The sequence below is a fragment of the Mesoplodon bidens genome, assembly GCF_964165515.1.
Source record: "Mesoplodon bidens genome assembly, contig: HAP1_SCAFFOLD_34, whole genome shotgun sequence".
Lineage (NCBI taxonomy): Eukaryota > Metazoa > Chordata > Mammalia > Artiodactyla > Ziphiidae > Mesoplodon > Mesoplodon bidens.
Genome location: NW_027672207.1, coordinates 3,765,795 through 3,791,415, shown reverse-complemented (window position 1 = coordinate 3,791,415; position 25,621 = coordinate 3,765,795).

Genomic DNA, 25,621 nt, shown 5'->3' with positions numbered 1-25,621 from the left:
GGAGCATTCTGATGACAAGCTTGTGGAGTATTTTGATGACAGTGGCATGGAGCATTGTGATGAAAATATCATGGGGCATTGTGATGAAAAAGGCATGGAGCCTGATCGTGACAGGGTTCAAGGAGCATTCTGACGACAAGTGTCAGGGAGCATTGTGATGAAAAGTTTATTGAGAATTGTGATGATACAGAGCATGGAGCATTGTGATGAAAAGGGCATGGAGTATTGTGATGACAGGCATCATGGAACATTGTGATGACAAGTGTTCTGGAACTTTGTGATCACAAGGGTTTGGAGCACTGTGATGACAGAGGTCATGGATCATTTTGATTTCAAGGAGCATGGAGCATTTTGATGACAAGGGCGTGAAGCAACATGATCCCAAGGATCATGGAGGATTGTGATGACAATGGTAATGGAGGATTATAATGACAAGCGCATAGAGCATTGTAATGACAAGGTCATGTAGCATTTTGCTGACAAAGGCATGGAGCATTGTGATGAGAGGTGTCATGGAGCACTATGATGACAAGCTTCACGGAGCATTGTGAATACAGGGGTCATGGAGCATTGTGATGACAAGTGCATGGAGCATTGTGATGACAGGGGCACGGAGCATTGGACTGAAAAGTTTCATAGATTACTGTGATGACAGTGGACATGCTGCATTGTGATTACAAGGGCATGGAGCATTGTGATGAGAAGGTCATGGAGTATTGTGAGGACACGTGTCAGGGAGCATTGTGATGCCATAAGTCATGGTCCATTGCGATGACAATGGCAGGGAACATTGTGATGCCAAATGTAATGGAGCATTGTGATGAATAGGGCTTGGAGCATTATGATGACAAGTGCCATTGAGAATTTTCATGACAAGGTCATGGAACATTGTGATGACAAGGTCCTGGAGCATTGTGATGAGAAAACCATGGAGCCTTGTGATGACAAATCTCATGGAGCATACTGATGAAAAGGGGAATTGACCTCTGTGATTACAGGGGTCTTGGAACATTGTGATGACAAGGGGATGGAGCATTGTGAGGAGAAGGCCAAGGAGCATTCTAATGACATGAGTCATGGAGGTTTGTGATGACAAGGGCATGGAGCATTGTGATTAAAAGGGTCTTGGAGCATTGTGATGAAAAGGGCATGGATCATTGTGATGAAAAAGGCATGGAGCCTTGTCATGACAGGATTCAAGGAGCATACAGACAACAAGTGTCAGGGAGCATTTTGACGACAAGTGTATTGAGCATTGTGATGACAAAGGTCATGGAGCATTGTGATGAGAAGACCATGGATAATTGTGATGACGAGTGTCACGGTGCATTGTGATGACAAGTGCTATGGAATATTGTGATCACAAGGGTTTGGAGCATTGTTATGACAGAGGTCATGGAGCATTCTGAATTCATTGTGATGACAATAGCATGAAGCATTATGATGATGGGCATGGTGCATTGTGATGACAGGGTTCATGGATCATTGAGATGAAAATGGGCATTGAGCATTGTGAGTACAGGGGTCTTGGAGCATTGTGATGAGAAGGGTCATGGAGCCTTGTGATGATAAGGCCATGGAACTTCGTGATGGCTGTGGTCATGGAGCATTGTTATGACAGGGGTAATGGAGCATTGTGATGGCAAGGTCATGGAGCATTGTGATGAGAAGGCCATGGAGCATTCTGATGACATGTGTCATGGAGCTTTGTGATGACAATGGCATGGAGCTTTGTGATGCCAAGCGTCATTGATCTTTGTGATGGCAAAGTTCATGGAGCATTTTGATGACAAGGGCGTTGTGTACTGTGATGAGAATGGAAGGAAGCATTTTGATGACAGGGTCATGGAGCAATTTGATGAAAAGTGTCATGGAACATTTTGATGACAGTGGTTGGGGAACATTGTGATGTCAGTGGTCATCGAATATTGTGATGATAATGCACGTAGCATTGTGGTGACAGGGCTCATGGAGCATTGTGATAACAAGGGTATGGAGCATTGTGATGAAAAGGGCATGGAGCATTGGTCTAATAATTTCATGGATTATTGCGATGACAGTTGGAATGGCGCATTGTGATGACAAGGGCATCGAGCATTGTTACGACCAGGTCATGCAGTATTGTGAAGAGAGTTTTCAGGGAGCATTGCCATGACATATGTAATGGCCCATTGTGATGACAATGGCATGGAGCATTGTGATGCCAAGTGTCATGGAGGATTCTGATGACAAAGGTAATGGAGCATTGTGATGACAATGGCTTGGAACATTGTGATGACAAGTGTCAGGGAGCATTGTGCTGACAAATGCATGGAGAATTGTGATGACAAGGGTCATGGAGCATTCTGATGACAAGCTTTTAGAGTATTTTGATGACAATTGCATGGAACATTGTGATGATAATCGCATGGGGCATTGTGATGTAAAAGGCATGGAGCCTTTTCGTGACAGGTTTCAAGGAGCATTCTGACGACAAGTGTCAGGGATCATTGTGATAACAAGTGTATTGAGAAATGTGATGACAAAGGTCATGGAGCATTGTGATGAAAAGGGCATGGAGTATTGTGATGATAGGCATCATGGAGCGATTTGATGACAAGAGTTATGGAAATTTGTGATCAAAAGGGTTTGGAGCATTGTGATGAAAGATGTCATGGATCATTTTGATTTCAAGGAGCATGGAACACTGTGATGACAAGGGCATGAAGCAATGTGATCCCACGGTTCATGGAGGATTGTGATGACAATTGTAATGGAGTATTGTGATGACAAAGGCATAGAGCATTGTAATGACAATTTCATGTAGCATTTTGCTGACAAAGCCATGGAGCATTGTGATGACAGGTGTCATGGAGCACTGTGATGACAAGCGTCACGGAGCATTGTGAATACTGGGGTCATGGAGCATTGGGATGACAAGGTCATTGATCATTGTGATGACAAGCGTCATGGAGCATTGGGCTGAAAATGTTCATGGAGTATTGTGATGATAGGGGTCATGGAGCATTGTGATGATGGAGGTCATGGGGAATTTTGATTTCATTGTGCTGACAATAGCCTGAAGCATTATGATCATGAGCATGATGCACTCTGATGACAGGGTTCATGCAGCATTGAGATGAAGAGGGGCACGGAGCATTGTGATTACAAGGGTCTTGGAGCATTGTGATGACAAGGGCATGGAACATTTTGATGAGAAAGCCATGGAACATTCTGATGACATGTGTCATGGAGCCTTGTGATGACATGGTCAGCGTGCATTGTGATTACAGTGGTCTTGGAGCAGAGAGATGACAAGTGTCATGGAGCCTTGTGATGACAAGACTGTGGAAAAGTGTGATGGCAGGGGTCATGGAGCATTGTTATGACAGGGGTAATGGAGCATTGTGATGAGAAGGGCATGGAACATTGTGATTAAAATGTTTATGGAGCATTGCCATGATAAATTTATGGACCGTTGTGATGAAAACGCGTGCCACATTCTGATTACAAGGGTCATGGAGCATTTTTCTGACAAACGCATGGAGCATTGTGATGACAAGGGTCATGGAGCATTGTGATGGAAATTTCATGGAGCATTGTGGTTACAAAGGTCATAGAGCCTTGTGATGACGAGGGCATGGACCACTGTGATGACAACTGTTATGAACCATTGTGATGCCTGGAGTCACAGAGCATTGTGATGACAGGGGTTATGGAACATTGTGATGACAAGGGCATGGAGCATCGTGATGTCAGGGGCATGGAACATTGGTATGTCAAGTTTCATAGATTATTGTGATGACAGTTGGCATGATGCATTGTGATGACAAGGGTCTGGATCATTGTGATGATAAGGTCAAGGAGTATTGTGAAGACAGGTGTCAGGGAGCATTGTGATGACATATGTCATGGTCCATTGCGATGAAAATGTCAGGGAGCATGGTGATGCCAAATGTAATGGAGGATTGTGATGACAAATATAATGGAGCATTGTGATGACTAGGGCTTGGAGCATTATGATGACAAGGGCCATTGAGAATTTTCATGACAAGTTCGTGAAGCATTGTGATGACAAAATCCTGGAGCATTGTGATGAGAAACCCAAGGAGCCTTGTGATGACAAATCTCATGGAGCATACTGATGAAAAGGGGCATGGAGCATTGTCATTACAGGGGTGTTGCAGCATGGTGATGACAAGGACATGGAGCATTTTGATGAGAAGGCCATGGAACATTCTGATGACATGTGTCATGGAGCTTTGTGATGACAAGGACATGGAGCATTGTGAACACTGGGGTCTTGGAGCATTGTGATTACAAGTGTCATGGAGTCTTGTGATGACAAGGCCGTGGAACATTGTGATGGCAGGGGTCATGGAGCATTGTGATGACAAGGGAATGCAGTATTGTGAAGACAGGTGTCAGGGAGCATTGTGATGACATATGTAATGGCCCATTGTGATGACAATGGCATGGAGCATTGTGATATCAAGTGTCATGGAGGATTCTGATGACAAAGGTAATGGAGCATTTTGATGACAATGGCTTGGGGCATTGTGATGACAAGTGTCAGGGAACATTGTGCTGACAAGTGCATGGAGAATTGTGATGACAAGGGTCATGGAGCATTCTGATGACAAGCTTGTGGAGTACTTTTATGACGTTGGCATGGAGCATTGTGATGAAAATGGCAAGGGGCATTGTGATGAAAAAGGCATGGAGCCTTTTCGTGACAGGGTTCAAGGAGCATTCTGACGACAAGTGTCAGGGAGCATTGTGAAGACAAGTGTATTGAGAATTGTGATGACAAAGATCATGGAGCATTGTGATGAAAAGTGCATGGAGTATTGTGATGATAGGAATCATGGCGCGATTTGATGACAAGCGTTATGGAACGTTGTGATCACAAGGTTTTGGAGCATTGTGATGACAGAGGTCATGGATCATTTTAATTTCAAGGAGCATGGAACACTGTGATGAAAAGGGCATGAAGCAATGTGAACCCATGGTTCATGGAGGATTGTGATGACAATGGTAATGGAGTATTGTGATGACAAGGGCATAGAGCATTGTAATGACAATGTCATGTAGCATTTTGCTGACAAAGCCATGGAGCATTGTGATGACAGGTGTCATGGAGCACTGTGATGACAAGCGTCACGGAGCATTGTGAATACATGGGTCATGGACCATTGTGATGACAAGGGTCATGGAGCATTGTGCTGAAAATGTTCATAGATTATTGTGATGATAGGGGTCATGGAGCATTGTGATGAGAGAGGTCATGGAGCAATTTGATGAAAAGTGTCATGGAACATTTTGATGACAGGTGTTATGGAACATTGTCATATCAGGTGTCATGGAGCATTTTGATGGAACGGGTCATGGAGCATTTTGATGACAGGGGTTATGGAACATTGTGATGTCAGGGGTCATCGAACATTGTGATGATAAGTGCATGTACCATTGTGATGACAGTAGTCATGGAACATTATGATGATAGTGGTGAGGGTGTATTGTGACGAATAGTGATGTAACATTGTGATATCAGTTGTGAGAGAGCATTTTGATGAGAAATGCGTGGAGCATTGTGATGACAAGGTTAATGGAGCATTGTGATGACAAGATTGTGGAGCACTGTAATGACAAGGGCATGGTGCATCTTGATGACATGTGTCATGGAGCATTGTGCTGACAAGCACATGGAGCATTCTGATGACAAGGGTCATGGAGCATTGTGCTGAGAAAGGCATAGAGCATTGTGATGACAAGGGTCAAAGGGCATTGTGCTGAAAAGTTCATGGAGCACTGTGGTTAAAAAGTTCACAGAGACTGTTGATGACGAGGACATGGACCACTGTGATGACAAAGGTCCTGAAGAATTGTGATGACTTGAGTCACATAGCATTGTGATGAGAGGGTTCATAGAGCATTGTGATGAAAGAGCATGAAGCATTGGTCTAATAAGTTTCATGGATTATTGTGATGACAGTTGGAATGGCGCATTTTGATGGCAATGGCATGGAGCATTGTGATGACCAGGTCATGCAGTATTGTGAAGACAGGTGTCAGGGAGCATTGTGATGACATATGTAATGGCCCATTTTGATGACAATGACATGGAGCATTGTGATGCCAAGTGTCATGGAGGATTCTGATGACAAAGGTAGTGGAGCATTGTGATGACAATGGCTAGGAGCATTGTAATGACAAGGGTCAGGGAGCATTGTGCTGACAAGTGCATGGAGAATTGTGATGACAACGGTCATGGAGCACTCTGATGACAAGCTTGTGGAGTATTTTGATGACAATGGCATGGAGCATTGTGATGAAAATGGCGTGGGACATTGTGATGAAAAAGGCATGGAGACTTTTCGTAACAGTGTTCAAGGAGCATTCTGACTACAAGTGTCAGGGAGCATTGTAATGACAAGTGTATTTAGAATTGTGATGACAAAGTTCATGGAGCATTTTGATGAAAAGGGCATGGAGTATTGTGATGACAGGCATCATGGAGTGTTGTGATGACAAAGGTTATTGAACTTTGTGATCACCAGGTTTTGGAGCATTGTGAAGACAGATGTCATGGATCATTCTGATTTCAAGGAGCATGGAGCATTGTGATGACAAGAGCATGAAGCAATACGATCCCAAGGTTCATGGAGGATTGTGATGACAATAGTAATGGAGTATTGTGATGAAAATCGCATAGAGCATTGTAATGACAATGTCATGTAGCATTTTGCTGACAAAGGCATGGAGCATTGTGATGACAGATGTCATGGAGCACTGTGATGACAAGCATCACGGAGCATTGTGAATAGAGGGGTCATGGAGCATTGGGATGACAAGGGCGTGGATCATTGTGATGACAAGTGTCATGGAGCATTGGGCTGAAAATGTTCATGGAGTATTGTGATGACAGGGGTCATGGAGCATTGTGATGACAGAGGTCATGGAGAATTTTGATTTCATTGTGGTGACAATAGCCGGAAGCATTATGATGATGGGCAGGATGCATTGTGATGACAGTGTTCATGGAGCATTGAGATGTAAAGGGGCATGGAGCATTGTGATTACAGGGGTCTTGGAGCATTGTGATGACAAGTGTCATGGAGACTTCTGATGATAAGGACGTGGAGTATTGTGATGGCGGGCGTCATGGAGCATTGTTATGAGAGGGGTAATGGAAAATTGTGATGAGAAGGGCATGGAACATTGTGATTACAAGGTTTATGGAGCATTGCACTGAATAATTTGTGGACCGTTGGGATGACAAGTGTCATGCAATGTTCATAGAGAATTTTTCTTACAAAGGCATGGAGCTTTGTGATGACAAGGGTCACGGAGCATCGTGATGAAATGTTCATGGAGCATTGTGGTTACAAAGGTCACAGAGCCTTATGAAGACGCGGGCATCGACCACTGTTATGACAAATATTATGAAGCATTGTGATGCCTGGAGTCACGGTACATTGTGATGACAGGGGTCATGGATCATTGAGATGAAAAGGGGCATGGAGCATTGTGATTACAGGGTTCTTGGAGCATTGTGATGAGGAGGGTCATGGAGCCTTGTGATGACAAGGCCATGGAACATCGTGATGGCAGGGTTCAAGGAGCATTTTTATGACAGGGATAATGGAGCATTGTAATGGCAACTGCATGGAGCACTGTGATGAGAAGTCCATGGTGTATTCTGATGACATGAGTCATGGAGCTTTGTGATGACAAGGACATGGAGCAATATGATGAGAGCGTTCATGCTGCATTGTGATGACAATGATATGGAGTATTGTGATGCCAAGGGTCATGGATCTTTGTGATGACAAAGTTCATGGACTATTTTGATAACAAGGGCATTGTGCATTGTGATGAGAAGGGCAGGGAGCATTGTAATGACAGGGTCATGGAGAAATTTGATGAAAAGTGTCATGGAATATTTTTTAACATCTTTTTTTTTAATTTTTTGCTTTATAACAATTTAAGTCAGTTATACATATACATATGTTCCCATATCCCCTCCCTTTTGCATCTCCCTCCCACCCTCCCTATCCCACCCCTCCAGTCGGTCCCAAAGCACCGAGCTCATCTCCCTGTGCTATGCGGCTGCTTCCCACTAGCTATCTACCTTACGTTTGGTAGTGTATATATGTCCATGCCGCTCTTTCACTTTGTCACAGCTTACCCTTCCCCCTGCCCATATCCTCAAGTCCATTCTCTAGTAGGTCTGTGTCTTTATTCCTGTCTTACCCCTATGTTCTTCATGACATTTTTTTTTCTTAAATTCCATATATATGTGTCAGCATACAGTATTTGTCTTTCTCTTTCTGACTTACTTCACTCTGTATGACACACTCTAGGTCCATCCACCTCATTACAAATAGGTCAATTTCATTTCTTTTTATGGCTGAGTAATATTCCATTGTATATATGTGCCACATCTTCTTTACCCATTCATCCGATGATGGACCCTTAGGTTGTTTCCATCTCCGGGCTATTGTAAATAGGGCTGCTATGAACATTTTGGTACATGTCTCTTTTTGAATTATGGTTTTCTCAGGGTATATGCCCAGTAGTGGGATTGCTGGGTCCTATGGTAGTACTATTTGTAGTTTTTTAAGGAACCTCCATACCGTTCTCCATAGTGGCTGTACCAATTCACATTCCCACCAGCAGTGCAACAGTGTTCCCTTTTTTCCACACCCTCTCCAGCATTTATTGTTTCTAGATTTTTTGATGATGGCCATTCTGACTGGTGTGAGATGATATCTCATTGTAGTTTTGATTTGCATTTCTCTGATGAGTAAAGATGTTGAGCATCCTTTCATGTGTTTGTTGGCAGTCTGTATATCTTCTGTGGAGAAATGTCTATTTAGGTCTTCTGCCCATTTTTGGATTGGGTTGTTTGTTTTTTTGTTATTGAGCTGCCTGAGCTGCTTCTAAATTTTGGAGATTAATCCTTTGTCAGTTGCTTCCTTTGCAAATATGTTCTCCCATTCTGAGGGTTGTCTTTTCGTCTTGATTATGTTTTCCTTTGCTGTGCAAAAGCTTTTAAGTTTCATTAGGTCCCATGTGTTTATTTTTGTCTTTATTTCCATTTCTCTAGGAGGTGGGTCCAAAAGGATCTTGCTGTGATTTATGTCATAGAGTGTTCTGCCTATGTTTTCCTCTAAGAGTTTGATAGTTTCTGGCCTTACACTTAGGTCTTTAATCCATTTTGAGCTTATTTTTGTGTATGGTGTTAGGGAGTGATCTAATCTCATATTTTTACATGTCCCTATCCAGTTTTCCCAGCACCACTTATTGAAGAGACTATCTTTTCTCCACTGTACATTCCTGCCTCCTTTATCAAAGATAAGGTGACCATATGTCCGTGGGTTTATCTCTGGGCTTTCTATCCTGTTCCATTGATCTATCTTTCTGTTTTTGTGCCAGTACCATACTGTCTTGATTACTGTAGCTTTGTAGTATAGTCTGAAGTCAGGGAGCCTGATTCCTCCAGCTCCATTTTTCGTTCTCAAGATTGCTTTGGCTATTCGGGGTCTTTTGTGTTTCCATACAAATTGTGAAATTTTTTGCTCTAGTTCTGTGAAAAATGCCAGTGGTAGTTTGATAGGGATTGCACTGGATCTGTCGATTGCTTTGGGTAGTAGAGTCATTTTCACAATGTTGATTCTTCCAATCCAAGAGCATGGTACATCTCTCCATCTATTTGTATCATCTTTATTTTCTTTCATCAGTGTCTTATAATTTTCTGCATATAGGTCTTTTGTCTCCTTAGGTAGGTTTATTCCTAGATATTTTATTCTTTTTGTTGCAATGGTAAATGGGAGTGTTTCCTTGATTTCACTTTCAGATTTTTCATCATTAGTATCTAGGAATGCCAGAGATTTCTGTGCATTAATTTCGTATCCGGCAACTTTACCAAATTCATTGATTAGCTCTAGTTATTTTCTGGTAGCATCTTTAGGATTCTCTAGGTATAGTATCATGCCATCTTCAAACAGTGACAGCTTTACTTCTTCTTTTCCGATTTGGATTCCTTTTATTTCCTTTTCTTCTCTGATTGCTGAGGCTAAAGCTTCCAAAACTATGTTGAATAAGAGTGGTGAGAGTGGGCAACCTTGTCTTGTTCCTGATCTTAGTGGAAATGGTTTCACTTTTTCACCATTGAAGACGAAGCTGGCTGTGGGTTTGTCATATATGGCCTTTATTATGTTGAGGAAAGTTCCCTCTATGCCTACTTTCTGCAGGGTTTTTATCATAAATGGGTGTTGAATTTTGTCGAAAGCTTTCTCTGCATCTATTGAGATGATCATATGTTTTTTCTGCTTCAATTTGTTAATATGGTGTATCACGTCGATTGATTTGCGTATATTGAAGAATCCTTGCATTCCTGGAATAAACCCCACTTGATCATGGTGTATGATCCTTGTAATGTGCTGTTGGATTCTGTTTGCTAGGATTTTGTTGAGGATTTTTGCATCTATGTTCATCAGTGATATTGGCCTGTAGTTTTCTTTCTTTGTGACATCCTTGCCTGGTTTTGGTATCAAGGTGATGGTGGTCTCGTAGAATGAGTTTGGGAGTGTTCCTCCCTCTGCTATATTTTGGAAGAGTTTGAGAAGGATAGGTGTTAGCTCTTCTCTAAATGCTTGATAGAATTCGCCTGAGAAGCCATCTGGTCCTGGGCTTTTGTTTGTTGGAAGATTTTTTATCACAGTTTCAATTTCAGTGCTTGTGATTGGTCTGTTCATATTTTCTATTTCTTCCTGATTCAGTTTTGGCAGGTTGTGCATTTCTAAGATTTTTTCCATTTCTTCCAGGTTGTCCATTTTATTGGCATAGAGTTGCTTGTAGTAATCTCTCATGATCTTTTGTATTTCTGCAGTGTCAGTTGTTACTTCTCCTTTTTCATTTCTAATTCTATTGATTTGAGTCTTCTCCCTTTTTTTCTTGATGAGTCTGGCTAATGGTTTATCAATTTTGTTTATCTTCTCAAAGAACCAGCTTTTAGTTTTATTGATCTTTACTATCGTTTCCTTCATTTCTTTTTCATTTATTTCTGGTCTGATTTTTATGATTTCTTTCCTTCTGCTAACTTTGGGATGTTTTTGTTCTTCTTTCTCTAATTGCTTTAGGTGCAAGGTTAGGTTGTTTATTCGAGATGTTTCCTGTTTCTTAAGGTGGGATTGTATTGCTATAAACTTCCCTCTTAGAACTGCTTTTGCTGCATCCCATAGGTTTTGGGTCGTCGTGTCTCCATTGTCATTTGTTTCTAGATATTTTTTTAATTTCCTCTTTGATTTCTTCAAGAATCACTTCGTTATTAAGTACTGTATTGTTTAGCCTCCATGTGTTTGCATTTTTACAGCTCTTTTCCTTTAAATGATATCAAGTCTCACAGCATTGTGGTCGGAAAAGATACTTGATACAATTTCAATTTTCTTGAATTTACCAAGGCTTGATTTGTGACCCAAGATATGATCTATCCTGGAGAATATTCCATGAGCACTTGAGAAAAATGTGTATTCTGTTGTTTTTGGATAGAATATCTTATAAATATCAATTAAGTCCATCTTGTTTAATGTGTCATTTAAAGCTGGTGTTTCCTTATTTATTTTCATTTTGGATGATCTGTCCATTGGTGAAAGTGGGGTGTTAAAGTCCCCTACTATGATTGTGTTACTGTCGATTTCTCCTTTTATGGCTGTTAGTATTTGCCTTATGTATTGAGCTGCTCCTATGTTGGGTGCATAAATATTTACAGTTGTTATATCTTCTTCTTGGATCGATCCCTTGATCATTATGTAGTGTCCTTCTTTGTCTCTTCTAGTAGTCTTTATTTTAAAGTCTATTTTGTCTGATATGAGAATTGCTACTCCAGCTTTCTTTTGGTTTCCATTTGCATGGAATATCTTTTTCCATCCCTTTACTTTCAGTCTGTATGTGTCTCTAGGTCTGAAGTGGGTCTCTTGTAGACAGCATATATATGGGTCTTGTTTTTGTATCCATTCAGCCAATCTGTGTCTTTTGATGGGAGCATTTAGTCCATTTACATTTAAGGTAATTATCAATATGTTTGTTCCTATTCCCATTTTCTTAATTATTTTGGGTTCGTTATTGTAGGTCTTTTCCTTCTGTTGTGTTTCTTGCCTAGGAAGTTCCTTTAGCATTTGTTGTAAAGCTGGTTTGGTGGTGCTGAACCCTCTCAGCTTTTGCTTGTCTGTAAACGTTTTAATTTCTCCATCAAATCTGAATGAGATCCTTGCTGGGTAGAGTAATCTTGGTTGCAGGTTTTTCTCTTTCATCACTTTAATTATGTCCTGCCACTCCCTTCTGGCTTGTAGAGTTTCTGCTGAGAGATCAGCTGTTATCCTGATGGGGATTCCCTTGTGTGTTATTTGTTGTTTTTCCCTTGCTGCTTTTATTATGATTTCTTTGTGTTTACTTTTTGACAGTTTGATTACTATGTGTCTTGGCGTATTTCTCCTTGGATTTATTCTATATGGGACTCTCTGTGCCTCCTGGACTTGATTAACTATTCCCTTTCCCATATTCGGGAAGTTTTCAACTATAATCTCTTCAAATATTTTCTCAGTCCCTTTCTTTTTCTCTTCTTCTTCTGGAACCCCTATAATTCGAATGTTGGTGCGTTTAATGTTGTCCCAGAGGTCTCTGAGACTGTCCTCTGTTTTTTTCATTCTTTTTTCTTTATTTTGCTCTGCAGCAGTTATTTCCACTATTTTATCTTCCACCTCACTTATCCGTTCTTCTGCCTCAGTTATTCTGCTATTGATCCCATCTAGAGTATTTTTTTATTTCATTTATTTTATTTTTAATTGATGCTTGATTCATCTTTAGTTCTTCTAGGTCCTTGTTAACTGTTTCTTGCATTTTGTCTATTCTATTTCCAAGATTTTGGATCTGGGAAATAGAATCTTGGATCATCTTTACCATCATTATTCTGAATTCTTTTTCAGGTAGACTGCCTATTACCTCTTCATTTCTTAGGTCTGGTGGGATTTTTATCTTGCTTCTTCTCCTGCTGTGTGTTTTTCTGTCTTCTCATTTTGCTTATGTTACAGTGTTTGGGGTCTCCTTTTTGCAGGCTGCATGATCGTTGTTCCCGTTGTTTTTGGTGTCTCTCCCCAGTGGCTAAGGTTGGTTTAGTGGGTGTAGGCTTCCTGGTGGAGGGTACTAGTGCCTGTGTTCTGGTGGATGAGGCTGGATCTTGTCTTTCTGGTGGGCAGGTCCACGTCTGGTGGTGTGTTTTGGGGTGTCTGCGGACTTTTTATGATTTTAGGCCACCTCTCTGCTAATGGGTGGTGTTGTGTTCCTGTCTTGATAGTTGTTTGGCATAGGGTGTCCAGCACTTTAGCTTGCTGGTCGTTGAGTGAAGCTGGGTGCTGGTGTTGAGATGGAGATCTCTGGAAGATTTTCACCGTTTGATATTATGTGGAGATGGGAGGTCTCTTGTGGACCAGTGCCCTGAAGTTGGCTCTCCCACCTCAGAGGCACAGCACTGACTCCTGGCTCCTCAATTTGGGATGATTTGTTGTCTATTCATGTATTCCACAGATGCAGGGTACATCAAGTTGATTGTGGAGCTTTAATCCGCTGCTTCTGAGGCTGCTGGGAGAGGTTTCCCTTTCTCTTCTTTGTTCTCACAGCTCCTGGGTCTCAGCTTTGGATTTGGCCCCGCCTCTGCGTGTAGGTCGCCGGAAGGCATCTGTTCTTCGCTCAGACAGGACAGGGTAAAAGGAGCAGCCTCTTCAGGGACTCTGGCTCACTCAGACCAGGAGGGAAGGAGCGGCACGGAGTGCAGGGCGAGCCTGCAGCGGCAGAGGTCGGCGTGACGTTGCACCAGCCCGAGGCACGCCGTGCGTTCTCCCAGGGAAGCCGCACCTGGATCCCGGGACACCGGCAGTGGTGGGCTGCACAGGCTCCTGGCAGGGCGGTGTGGACAGTGACCTGCGCTCGCACACAGGCTTCTTGGCGGCGGCAGCAGCAGCCCCAGTATCCCACGCAGGTCACTGGGCTCCGCGATTTCCGTCGTGACTCGCGCCTGTCTGTGGAGCCCCTTTAAACAGCACTCTTAATCCCCTCGCCCCGTGCACCAGGAAACGAAGAGGGAAGAAAAAGTCTCTTGCCTCTTCAGCAGCTCCAGAGTTATCCCGGACTCCCTGCCGGCTAGCTGTGGCACATTAGCCCCCTTCAGGCTGAGTTCTCGCCGCCAGCCCCAGTCCTCTCCCTGAGCTCTGACCGAAGCCCGAGACTCAGCTTCCAGTGCCGCCTGCCCTGGCGGGCGAGCAGACAAGCCTCTTGGGCTGGTGAGTGCCGCTCGGCACCGATCCTCTGTGCGGGAATATCTCCGCTTTGCCCTACCCAGGTATGTGGGCAGTTTCTTGCCTTTTGGGAGGTCTGGGGTCATCTGCCAGCATTCAGTAGGTGTTCTGTAGGAGTTGTTCTACGTGTAGCTGTATTTCTGGTGTATCCGTGGAGAGGAAGATGTTCTCCGCGTCTTACTCTTCCACCATCTTACCCGGAAGTCGGTCATGGAATATTTTGATGACAGGGTTTATGGAACACTGTGATGTCAGCGGTCATGGAGCATTTTGATGAAAAGGGTCATGGAGAATTTTGATGACAGGGGTTAAGGAACATTGTGATGTCAGGGGTCATCGAACATTGTGATGATAAATGCATGTAGCATTGTGATGACAGGAGTCATTGAACATTGTTTTGACAGGGGTGATGAGTATTGTGATGAATAGTGATGTAACATTGTGATATCAGTGGTGAGAGAGCATTTTGATGAGAAATGCATGGAGCATTGGGATGACAAGATTGTGGAGCACTGTGATGACAAGGGTCATTCAGCATTGTGCTGAGAAAGGCATACAGCATTGTGATGACAAGGGTCAAATTGCATTGTGATGAAAAGTTCATGGAGCATTGTGGTTAAAAAGGTCACAGTGTCTGTTGATGACGGGGCATGGAGAACTGTGATGACAAAGGTCATGAAGCATTGTGATGACTGGAGTCACAGAGCATTGTGATGACAGTTGTCATGGAGCATTGTGATAACAAGGGCATGGAGCATTGTGATGACAAGGACATGGAGCATTAGTCTAATAAGTTTCATGGTTTATTGCGATGACAGTTGGAATGGCACATTGTGATGACAAGGGCATGGAGCATTGTGATGAACAGGTCCTTCATTATTGTGACGACTGGTGTCAGGGAGCATTGTGATGGCATACGTAATGGCCCATTGTGATGACAATGGCATGGAGCATTGTGATGCCAATTGTCATGGAGGATTCTGATGACAAAGCTAATGGAGCATTGTGATGACAATGGTTGGAGCATTGTGATGACAAGGGTCAGGGAGCATTGGGCTGACAAGTGCATGGAGAATTGTGATGACAAGGATCATGGAGCATTCTGATGACAAGCTTGTGGAGTATTTTGATGACAATGGCATGGAGCATTGTGATGAAAATGGAATGGGGCATTGTGATGACAACAGCATGGAACCATTTTGAGAAAGGGATCAAGGAGCATTCTGACGACAAGTGTCAGGGAGCATTGTGATGACAAGTGTATAGAGAATTGTGATGACAAAGGTCATGGAGCATTGTGATGAAAACGGCATGGAGTATTGTGATGACAGGCATCAGGGTGAGTTGTGATGACAAGTATTATGGAATATTGTGATCACAAGGGTTTGGAGCACTGCGATGACAGAGGTCATGGATCATTTTGATTTCAAGGAGCATGGAGCATTGTGATGACAAGGGCATGAAGCAATGTGATCCCAAGGTTCATGGAGGATTGTGATGACAATGGTAATGGAGTATTGTGATGACAAGCACATAGAGCATTGTAATGACAAGGTCATGTAGCATTTTGCTGACAAAGGCATGAAGCATTGTGATGACAGGTGTCATGGAGCACTGTGATGACAAGTGTCACGGAACATTGTGAATACAGGGGTCATGGAGCATTGGGATGACAAGGGCATGGATCATTGTGATGACAAGTGTCATGGAGCATTGGGCTGAAAATGTTGATGGAGTATTGTGATGACAGGGGTCATGGAGTATTGTGATGACTAGGGAATGGAGCATTGTAATGACAAGCGTCCCCTATCATTGTGTTGTCAGGTGTTAGGAAGTGTTGCGATGACAGTGGCCATGGAGCATTGTGATGATATTGGTCATGGAGAATTTTGATGAGTAGGTCATGGATCATTGGGCTGAAATTGTTCATGGAATATTGTGATGACAGGGGTCATGGAGCATTGTGATGCCTAGGGAATGGAGCACTGTGATGACAAGAGTCTTGGATCATTGTGTTGTCAGGTGTCATGGAGTGTTGTGATGACAGAGGTCATGGAGCATTGTGATGATATTGGTCATGGCCATTGTGATGAGAATGTCATGGAGCATTCGGCTGAAACTGTTCATGGATTATTGTAACTGTTCATGGATTATTGTGATGACAGGTGTCATGGAGCATTGTGATGACAAGGGAATGGAGCATGGTGATGAAAAGGTCCTGGAGCATTGTGATGAGATGACCATGGAGAATTGTGATGACAAATCTCATGGAGCATTCTGATGAAAAGGGGCATGGACCATTGTGATTACAGTGGTCTTGGAGCATTGTGATGACAAGGGCATGGAGCATTGTGAGGAGAAGGCCATGGAGCATTCTGATGACATGCGTCATGGAGCTTTGTGATGACAAGGGCAGGGATCATTGTGATTACAGGAGTCTTGGAGCATTGTGATGAAAAGGGCATGGATCACTGTGATGAAAAAGGCATGGAGCCTTGTCATGACAGGGTTCAAGGAGCATTTTGAGGACAAGTGTCAGCGAGCATTGTGTTGACAAGTTTATTGAGCATTGTGATGACAAAGATCATGGAGCATTGTGATGAGAAGACCATGGATAATTGTGATGATGAGCGTCATTGGGTGTTGTGATGATAAGTGTTATGGAACAATGTGATCACAAGGGTTTGGAGCATTATGATGACAGAGGTCATGGATAATTTTGATTTCATTTTAATGACAATAGCCTGAAGAATTATGATGTTGTGCATGGTGCATTCTGATGACAGGGTTCATGGAGAATTGAGATGAAAAAGGGCAAGGACCATTGTGATTACAAGGGTCTTGGAGAATTGTGATGACAAGGGCATGGAGCATTGTGATGAGAAGGCCATGGAACCTTCTGATGGCATGTGTCATGGAGCTTTGTTATGACAAAATCAATGAGCATTTTGATGACAGGTGTCTTGGAGCATTGTGCTGACAAGGGACATTGAGCATTGTGATGACAAGGCCGTGGAACATTGTGATGGCAGGCGTCATGGAGCTTTGTTATGACAGAGGTAATGGAGCATTGTGATGAGAAGGTCATTGAGCATTGGTCTGAAATATTTCATAGATTATTGTGATGAGAGTGGGCATGGAGCATTGTGATAACAAGGGCATGGAACACTGTGATACATGCGTAATGGAAGATTGTAATGACAAGGGCATGGAGCAATGTGATGACAGGTTTCATTGAGCACTGTGATGACAAGGACATGGAGCATTGTGAGGAGAAGGCCATGGAGCATTCTGATGACATGCATCATGGAGCTTTGTGATGACAAAGGCATGGAGCTTTGTGGTTACAGGGGTCTTGGAGAATTGTGATGAAAAGGGCATGGATCATTGTGATGAAAAAGGCATGGAGCCTTGTCATGACAGTGTTCAAGGAGCATACTGATGACAAGAGTCAGGGAGCATTGTGATGACAAGTGTATTGAGCATTGTGATGACAAAGATCATGGAGCATTGTGATGAGAAGACCATAGATAATTGTGATGACAAGCGTCATGGAGCAGTGTAATGACAAGGTGTAAAGAGCATTGTGATGAGAGGGGTTATGGAACATTGTGATGACAAGGGTCATGGAGCTTTCTGATGACAAGCTTGTGGAGTATTGTGATGACAACGGCATGGAGCATTGTAAAGAAAAGGGCATGGAGCATTGTGATAACAAGGGCATGGAGCATTGTGATGACAAAAGTCATGGAGCATTGAGATGACAAGGGTCATGGAGCATTGTGCTGAGAAAGGCATAGAGCATTGTGATAACAAGGGTCAAAGTGCATTGTGATGAAAAGTTCATGGAGCATTGTGGTTACAAATGTCACAGAGACTGTTCATGACGAGGGCATGTACATTTGTGATGACAAAGGTCATGAAGCATTGTGATGACTGGAATCAAAGAGCATTGTGATGACATGGGTCATGGAGCATTGTGATAACAAGGGCATGGAGCATTTTGATGACAAGGGCATGGAACATTGTTCTAATAAGTTTCATAGATTATTGTGATGACAGTTGGAATGGTGCATTGTGATGACAAGGGAATGGAGCATTGTGATGACCAGGTCATACAGTATTTTGAACAGAGGTGTCAAGGAGCATTGTGATGACATATCTAATGGCCCATTGTGATGACAATGGCATGGAGCATTGTGATGCCAAGTGTCATGGAGGATTCTGATGACAAAGGTAATGGAGCATTGTGATGACAATGGCTTGGAGCATTGTGATGACAAGGGTCAGGGAGCATAGTGCTGACAAGTGCATGGAGAATAGAATTGTGATGACAAGGGTCATGGAGCATTCTGATGACAAGCTTGTGGAGTATTTTGATGACAATGGCATGGAGCATTTGATGAAAAAGTCATGGAGCCATTTTGTGACAGGGATAAAGCAGCATTCTGACGACAAGTGTCAGGAAGCATTTTGATGACAAGTGTATTGAGAATTGTGATGACAAAGGTCATGGAGCATTGTGATGAAAAGGACATGGAGTATTGTGATGACAGGCATCATGAAGCGTTGTGATGACAAGTGATATGGAACATTGTTATCACAAGTGTTTGGAGCATTGTGATGACAGAGGTCATGGTTCATTTTGATTTCAAGGAGCATGGAGCATTGTGATGACAAGGGCATGAAGCAATGTGATCCCAAGCTTCATGGTGGATTGTGATGACAATGGTAATGGAGTATTGTGATGATAAACACATAGAGCATTGTTATGACAAGGTCATATAGAATTTTGCTGACAAAGCCAGGAGCATTGTGATGACAGTTGTCATGGAGCACTGTGATGACATGTGTCACGGAGCATTGTGAATACAGTGGTCATGGAGCATTGGGATGACAAGGGAATGGATCATTGTGATGACAAGGGTCAAGGAGCACTGGGCCAAAAATGTTCATGGAGTATTGTGATGACAGGGGTCGTGGAGCATTGTGATGGCAGAGGTCATGGAGAATTTTGATTTCATTGTGCTGACAATAGCCTGAAGCATTATGATGAGGGGCATGATGCATTGTGATGACAGGGTTCATTGAGCATTGAGATGAAAAAGGGAATGGAGCATTGTGATTACAGGGGTCTTGGAGCACTGTGATGACAACGGCATCGAGCATTTTGATCACAAGTACATGGAACCTTCTGATGACATGTGTCATGGAAATTTGTGATGACAAGGGCATGGAGCATTGTGACTACATGGGTTTTGGAGCATTGTGATGAGAGGTGTCATCGAGCCTTGTGATGACAAGGCTATGGAACATTTTGATAGCAGGGGTCATGGAGCATTCTTATGACAGATGTAATGGAGCATTGTGATGAGAAGGGCATGGATCATTGTGATTTCAAAGTTTATGGAGCACTGTGATGACAAATTTGTGGACCGTTTTAATGAAAAGCGTGTGGCACATTGTGATGACAAGGGTCATGGAGAAGTTTTCTGACAAAGGCATGGAGAATTGTGATGACAAGGGTCACGGAGCATTGTGATGAAAAGTTCATGGAACATTGTGGTTACAAAGGTAACAGAGCCGTGTGATGACGCGGGCATGGACCATTGTGGTAACAAATGTTATGAAGCACTGTGATGAGTGGAGTCATGGAGCATTGTGATGACAGGGGTCATGGAGCATTCTGGTGACAAGGACATGGAGCATTGTGCTTAGAAATGCATAGAGCATTGTGACGACAAGGGTCAAAAAGCATTGTGATGAAAAGTTCATGGAGCATTGTGGTTAAAATGGTCACAGAGACTGTTGATGACGAGGGCATGGACCATTGTGATGACAAAGGTCATGAAGCATTGTGATGACTGGAGTGACGGAGCATTGTGATGACAGTGGTCATGGAGCAATGTGATAACAAAGCCATGGAGCATTGTGATGACAAGGGCATGGAGCATTGTGATGACAACGGTCATGGAGGATTGTGCTGAGAAATGCATAGAATATTGTGATGTCAAGGGTCAAAGAGCATTGTGATGAAAAGTTCATGGAGCACTGTGGTTAAAAAGGTCACAGAGACTGTTGATGACGAGGGCATGGACCATTGTGATTACAAAGGTCATGAGGCATTGTGATGACTGGAGTCACGGAGCATTGTGATGACAGGGGTCATGGAGCATTGTGATACCAAGGGCATGGAGCATGGTGATGGCAAGGGCATGGAACATTGGTCTACTATGTTTCATGGATTATAGCGGTGACATTTGCAAAGGCGCATTGTGATCACAAGGACATGGAGCATTGTGAAGACCAGGTCATGCATTATTGTGAAGGCAGTTGTCAGGGAGCATTGTGATGACATATGTAATGGCCCATTGTGATGACAACGGCATGGAGCATTGTGATGCCAAGTGTCATGGAGGATACTGATGACAAAGGTAATGGAGCTTTTTGATGACAATGGATTTGAGCATTGTGATGACAAGGGTAAGGGAGCATTGTGCTGACAAGTGCATGGAGAATTGTGATGACAAGGGTAATGGAGCATTCTGATGACAAGATTGTGGTGTGTTTTGATGACAATAGCATGGAGCATTGTGATAAAAATGACATGGCGCATTGTGATGAATAAGACATGAGGCATTGTGATGAAAAATGCATGGAGCCTTTTCGTGACAGGGTTCAAGGAGCATTCTGACGACAAGTGTCAGGGAGCATTAAGATGACAAGTGTATTGAGAATTGTGATGACAAATTTCATGTAGCATTGTGATGACAAGGGCATGGAATATTGTGATGACAGGCAGCATGGAGCGTTGTGATGACAAGTGTGATGGAACATTGTAATCACAAGGTTTTGGAGAATTGTGATGAGAGAGGTCATGAATCATTTTGATTTCAAGGAGCATGGAGCATTGTGATGACAAGGGCATGAAGCAATGTGATCCCAAGTTTCATGGAGGATTGTGATGACAATGGTAATGCAGTATTGTGATGACAAGCTCATAGAGCATTGTTATGACAATGTCATATAGAATTTTGCTGACAAAGCCCAGGAGCATTGTGATGACAGTTGTCATGGAGCACTGTGATGACAAGTGTCATGGAGCTTTGTGAATACAGTGGTCATGGAGCATAGGGAAGACAAGGGCATGGATCATTGTATTCACAAGGGTATTGGAGCTCTGGACTGAAAATGTTCATGGAGTATTGTTATGACAGGGGTCATGGAGCATTGTGATGACAGAGGTCATGGAGAATTTTGATTTCATTGTGCTGACAATATCCTGAAGCATTATGATGATGGGCATGAAGCATTGTGATGACAGGGATCATGGAACAATGATTTGAAAAGGGGCATGAAGCATTGTGATTACAGGGGTCTTGGAGCATTGTGATGACAAGGGCATCGCCATTTTATTGAGAAGGCCATGGAACATTCTGATGACATGTGTCATGGAGATATGTGATGACAAGCTCATGGAGCATTGTGATTACAAGGGTCTTGGAGCTTTGTGATGAGAAGTGTCATCGAGCCTTGTGATGACAAGGCCATGGAGCATTTTGATGGCAAGGGTCATGAAGCATTGTTATAACAGGTGTAATGGAAAATTGTGGTGAAAAGGGCATGGGTCATTGTGATTACAAGGTTTATGGAGCACTGTGATGACAAATTTGTGGACCGTTGTAATGATAAGCATGTGGCACATTGTGATGTCAAGGGTCATGGAGCATTTTTCTGACAAAGGCATGGAGCATTGTGATGACACGGGTCATGGAGCATTGTGATAACAAGGGCATGTAGCATTGTGATGACAAGGGCATGGAGCATTGGTCTAATACGTTTCCTGGATAATAGCGATGACATTTGGAAAGGCACATTGTGATGACAAGGGCATGGAGCATTGTGATGCCAAGTGTCATGGAGGATTCTGATGACAAAGGTAATGGAGCATTGTGATGACAATGGATTGGAGCATTGTGATGACAAGTGTCAGGGAGCATTGTGCTGACAAGTGCATGGAGAATTGTGATGACAAGGGTCATGGAGATTTGTGATGAGAAGGGTCATGGAACATTCTGATGAAAAGCTTGTGGAGTATTTTGATGACAATGGCATGGAGGATTGTGATAAAAACAGCATGGAGCATTGTGATGAAAAAGGCATGGGGCATTGTGTTGAAAAAGGCATGGAGCCTTTTCGTGACAGGGTTCAAGGAGCATTTTGATGACAATTGTCAGTTAGCATGTTGATGACAAGTGTATTGAGAATTGTGATGACAAAGGTCATGGAGCATTGTGATGACAAGGGCATGGAGTATTGTGATGACAGGCAGCAAGGAGCGTTGTGATGACAAGAGTTATGGAACACTGTGATTACAAGAGTTTGGAGAACTGTGATGAGAGAGGTCATGGATCATTTTGATTTCAAGGAGCATGGAACATTGTGATGACAAGGGCATGAAGCTATGTGATCCCAAGGTTGATGGAGGATTGTGATGCAAATAGTATTGGAGTATTTTGATGACAAGTGCATAGAGCTTTGTAATGACAAGGTCATGTAGCATTTTGCTGACAAAGGCATGGAGCATTGTGATGACAGGTGTCATGGAGCACTGTGATGACAAGCGTCACGGAGCATTGTGAATACAGGGGTCATGGAGCATTGGGATGACAAAGGCATGGAGCATTGTGAGGAGAAGACCAAGGAGCATTCTAATGATATGCATCATTGAGCTTTGTGATGACAATGGCATGGAGAATTATTATTACAGGGGTCTTAGAGCATTGTGATGAAAAAGGCATGGATCATTGTAATTAAAACGACATGGAACCTTGTCATGACAGGGTTCAAGAAGCATACAGACAACAAGTGTCAGGGAGCATTTTGATGACAAGTGTATTGAGCATTGTGATGACAAAGGTCATGGAGCATTGTGATGAGAAGACCATGGATAATTGTGATGACGAGCGTCATGGGGCACTGTGATGAAAAGTGTTATGGAATATTGTGATCACAAGGGTTTGGAGCATTGTGATGACAGGGTTCATGGATCATTTAGATAAAAAGGGGCATGGAGCATTGTGATAACATGGGTTTTGGAGCATTGTGAGGAGAAGGGACATGGGGCCTTGTGATGACAAGGCCATAGAACATCGTAATGGCATGGGTCATGGAGCATTCTTATGACAGGTGTAATGGAGCACTGTGTTGAGAAGGCCATGGAGCATTCTGATGACATGTGTCATGGAGCTTTGTGATGAGAAGGGCATGGAGTAATGTGATGAGAGCATTCATGGAGCACTGTGATGACAATGACATGGAGCCCTGTGATGCCAAGGGTCATGGTTCTTTGTGATGACAAATGTCATGGAGCATTTTGATGACAAAGGCGTTGTGCATTGTGATGAGAAGGGCAGGGAGCATTGTGATGACAAGCTCATGGAGCAATTTGTTGAAAAGTGTCATGGAACATTTTGATGAGAGTGGTTATGGAACACTGTGATGTCAGGGGTCATGGAGCATTTTGATGAAAAGGGTTTTGGAGCATTTTGATGACAGTGGTTATGGAACACTGTGATGTCAGGGGTCATCGAACATTGTGATGATAAGTGCATGTACCATTATGATGACAGGAGTCACGGAACATTGTGACGACAGTGGTGAGGGTGTATTGTGATGAATAATGATGTAACATTGTGATATGTTTGGTGAGAGAGCATTTTGATGAGAAGTGCGTTGAGAATTGTGATGACAATATGTATGGAGCATTGTGATGACAAGATTGTGGAGCACTGTGATGACAAGCACATGGCGCATTGTGATGACATGTGTCATGGAGCATTGTGCTGACAAGCGCAGGGAGCATTGTGATGACAAGGGTCATGGAGCATTGTGCTGAGAAAGGCATAGAGCATTGTGATGACAAGGGTCAAAGAGCATTGTGATGAAAATTTCATGGAGCATTGTGGTTAAAAACGTCACAGAGACTCTTGATGACGAGGGCATGGACCACTGTGATGACAGAGGTCATGAAGCATTGTGATGACTGGAGTCACGGAGCATTGTGGTGAAAGGGTTCATGGAGCATTGTGATAACAAGGGCATGGAGCATTGTGATGACAGGGTCATGGAGCATTGTGATGACAAGGGCATGAAGCATTGTGATGAGAAAGTCATGGAGTATTGTGAAGACAGGTGTAAGGGAGCATTGTGATGACATATGTCATGGTCCATTGTGATGACAATGGCAGGGAGCATTGTGATGCCAAATGTAATGGAGGATTCTCATGACAAATATAATGGAGCATTGTGATGACTAGCGCTTGAAGCATTATGATGACAAAGGCCATTGAGAATGTTCATGACAAGTTCGTAAAGCATGGTGATGACAAGGTCCTGGAGCATTGTGATGAGAAAACCATGGAGCCTTGTGATGACAAATCTCATGAAGCATACTCATGAAAAGGGGCATGGAGCATTGTGATTATAGGGGTCTTGGAACATTGTGATGAAAAGGGCATGGAGCATTGTGAGGAGAAGGCCAAGCAGCATTCTAATGATATGCGTCATTGAGCTTTGTGATGACAAGGGCATGGAGAATTATGATTACAGGGGTCTTAGAACATTGTGTTGAAAAAGACATGGATCATTGTGATGAAAAAGGCATGGAGCCTTGTCATGACAGTGTTCAAGGAGCATACAGACAACAAGTGTCAGGGATCATTTTGGTGACAAGTGTATTGAACATTATGATGACAAAGTTCATGGAGCATTGTGATGAGAAGACCATGGATAACTATAATGACGAGCATCAAGGGGCATTGTGATGACAAGTGTTATGGAATATTGTGGTCACAAGGGTTTGGAGCACTGTTATGACTGAAGTCATGGAGCATTTTGATTTCATTGTGATGACAATAGCATGAAGCATTATGATGACTGGCATGGTGCATTGTGATGACAGGGTTCATGGAGCATTGAGATGAAAAGGGGCATGGATAATTGTGATTACAGGGGTCTTGGAGCATTGTGATGACAAGGGCATCGTGCATTTTGATGAGAAGGCCATGGAACATTCTGATGACATGTGTCATGGAGATATGCGATGAAAAGGTCATGGAGCATTGTGATTACAAGGGTCTTGGAGCATTGTGATGAGAAGTGTCATCGAGCCTTGTGATGACAAGGCCATGGAGCATTTTGATGGCAGGGGTCATGGAGCATTGTTATTACAGGTGTAATGGAAAATTGTGATGAAAAGGGCATGGATCATTGTGATTACAAGGTTT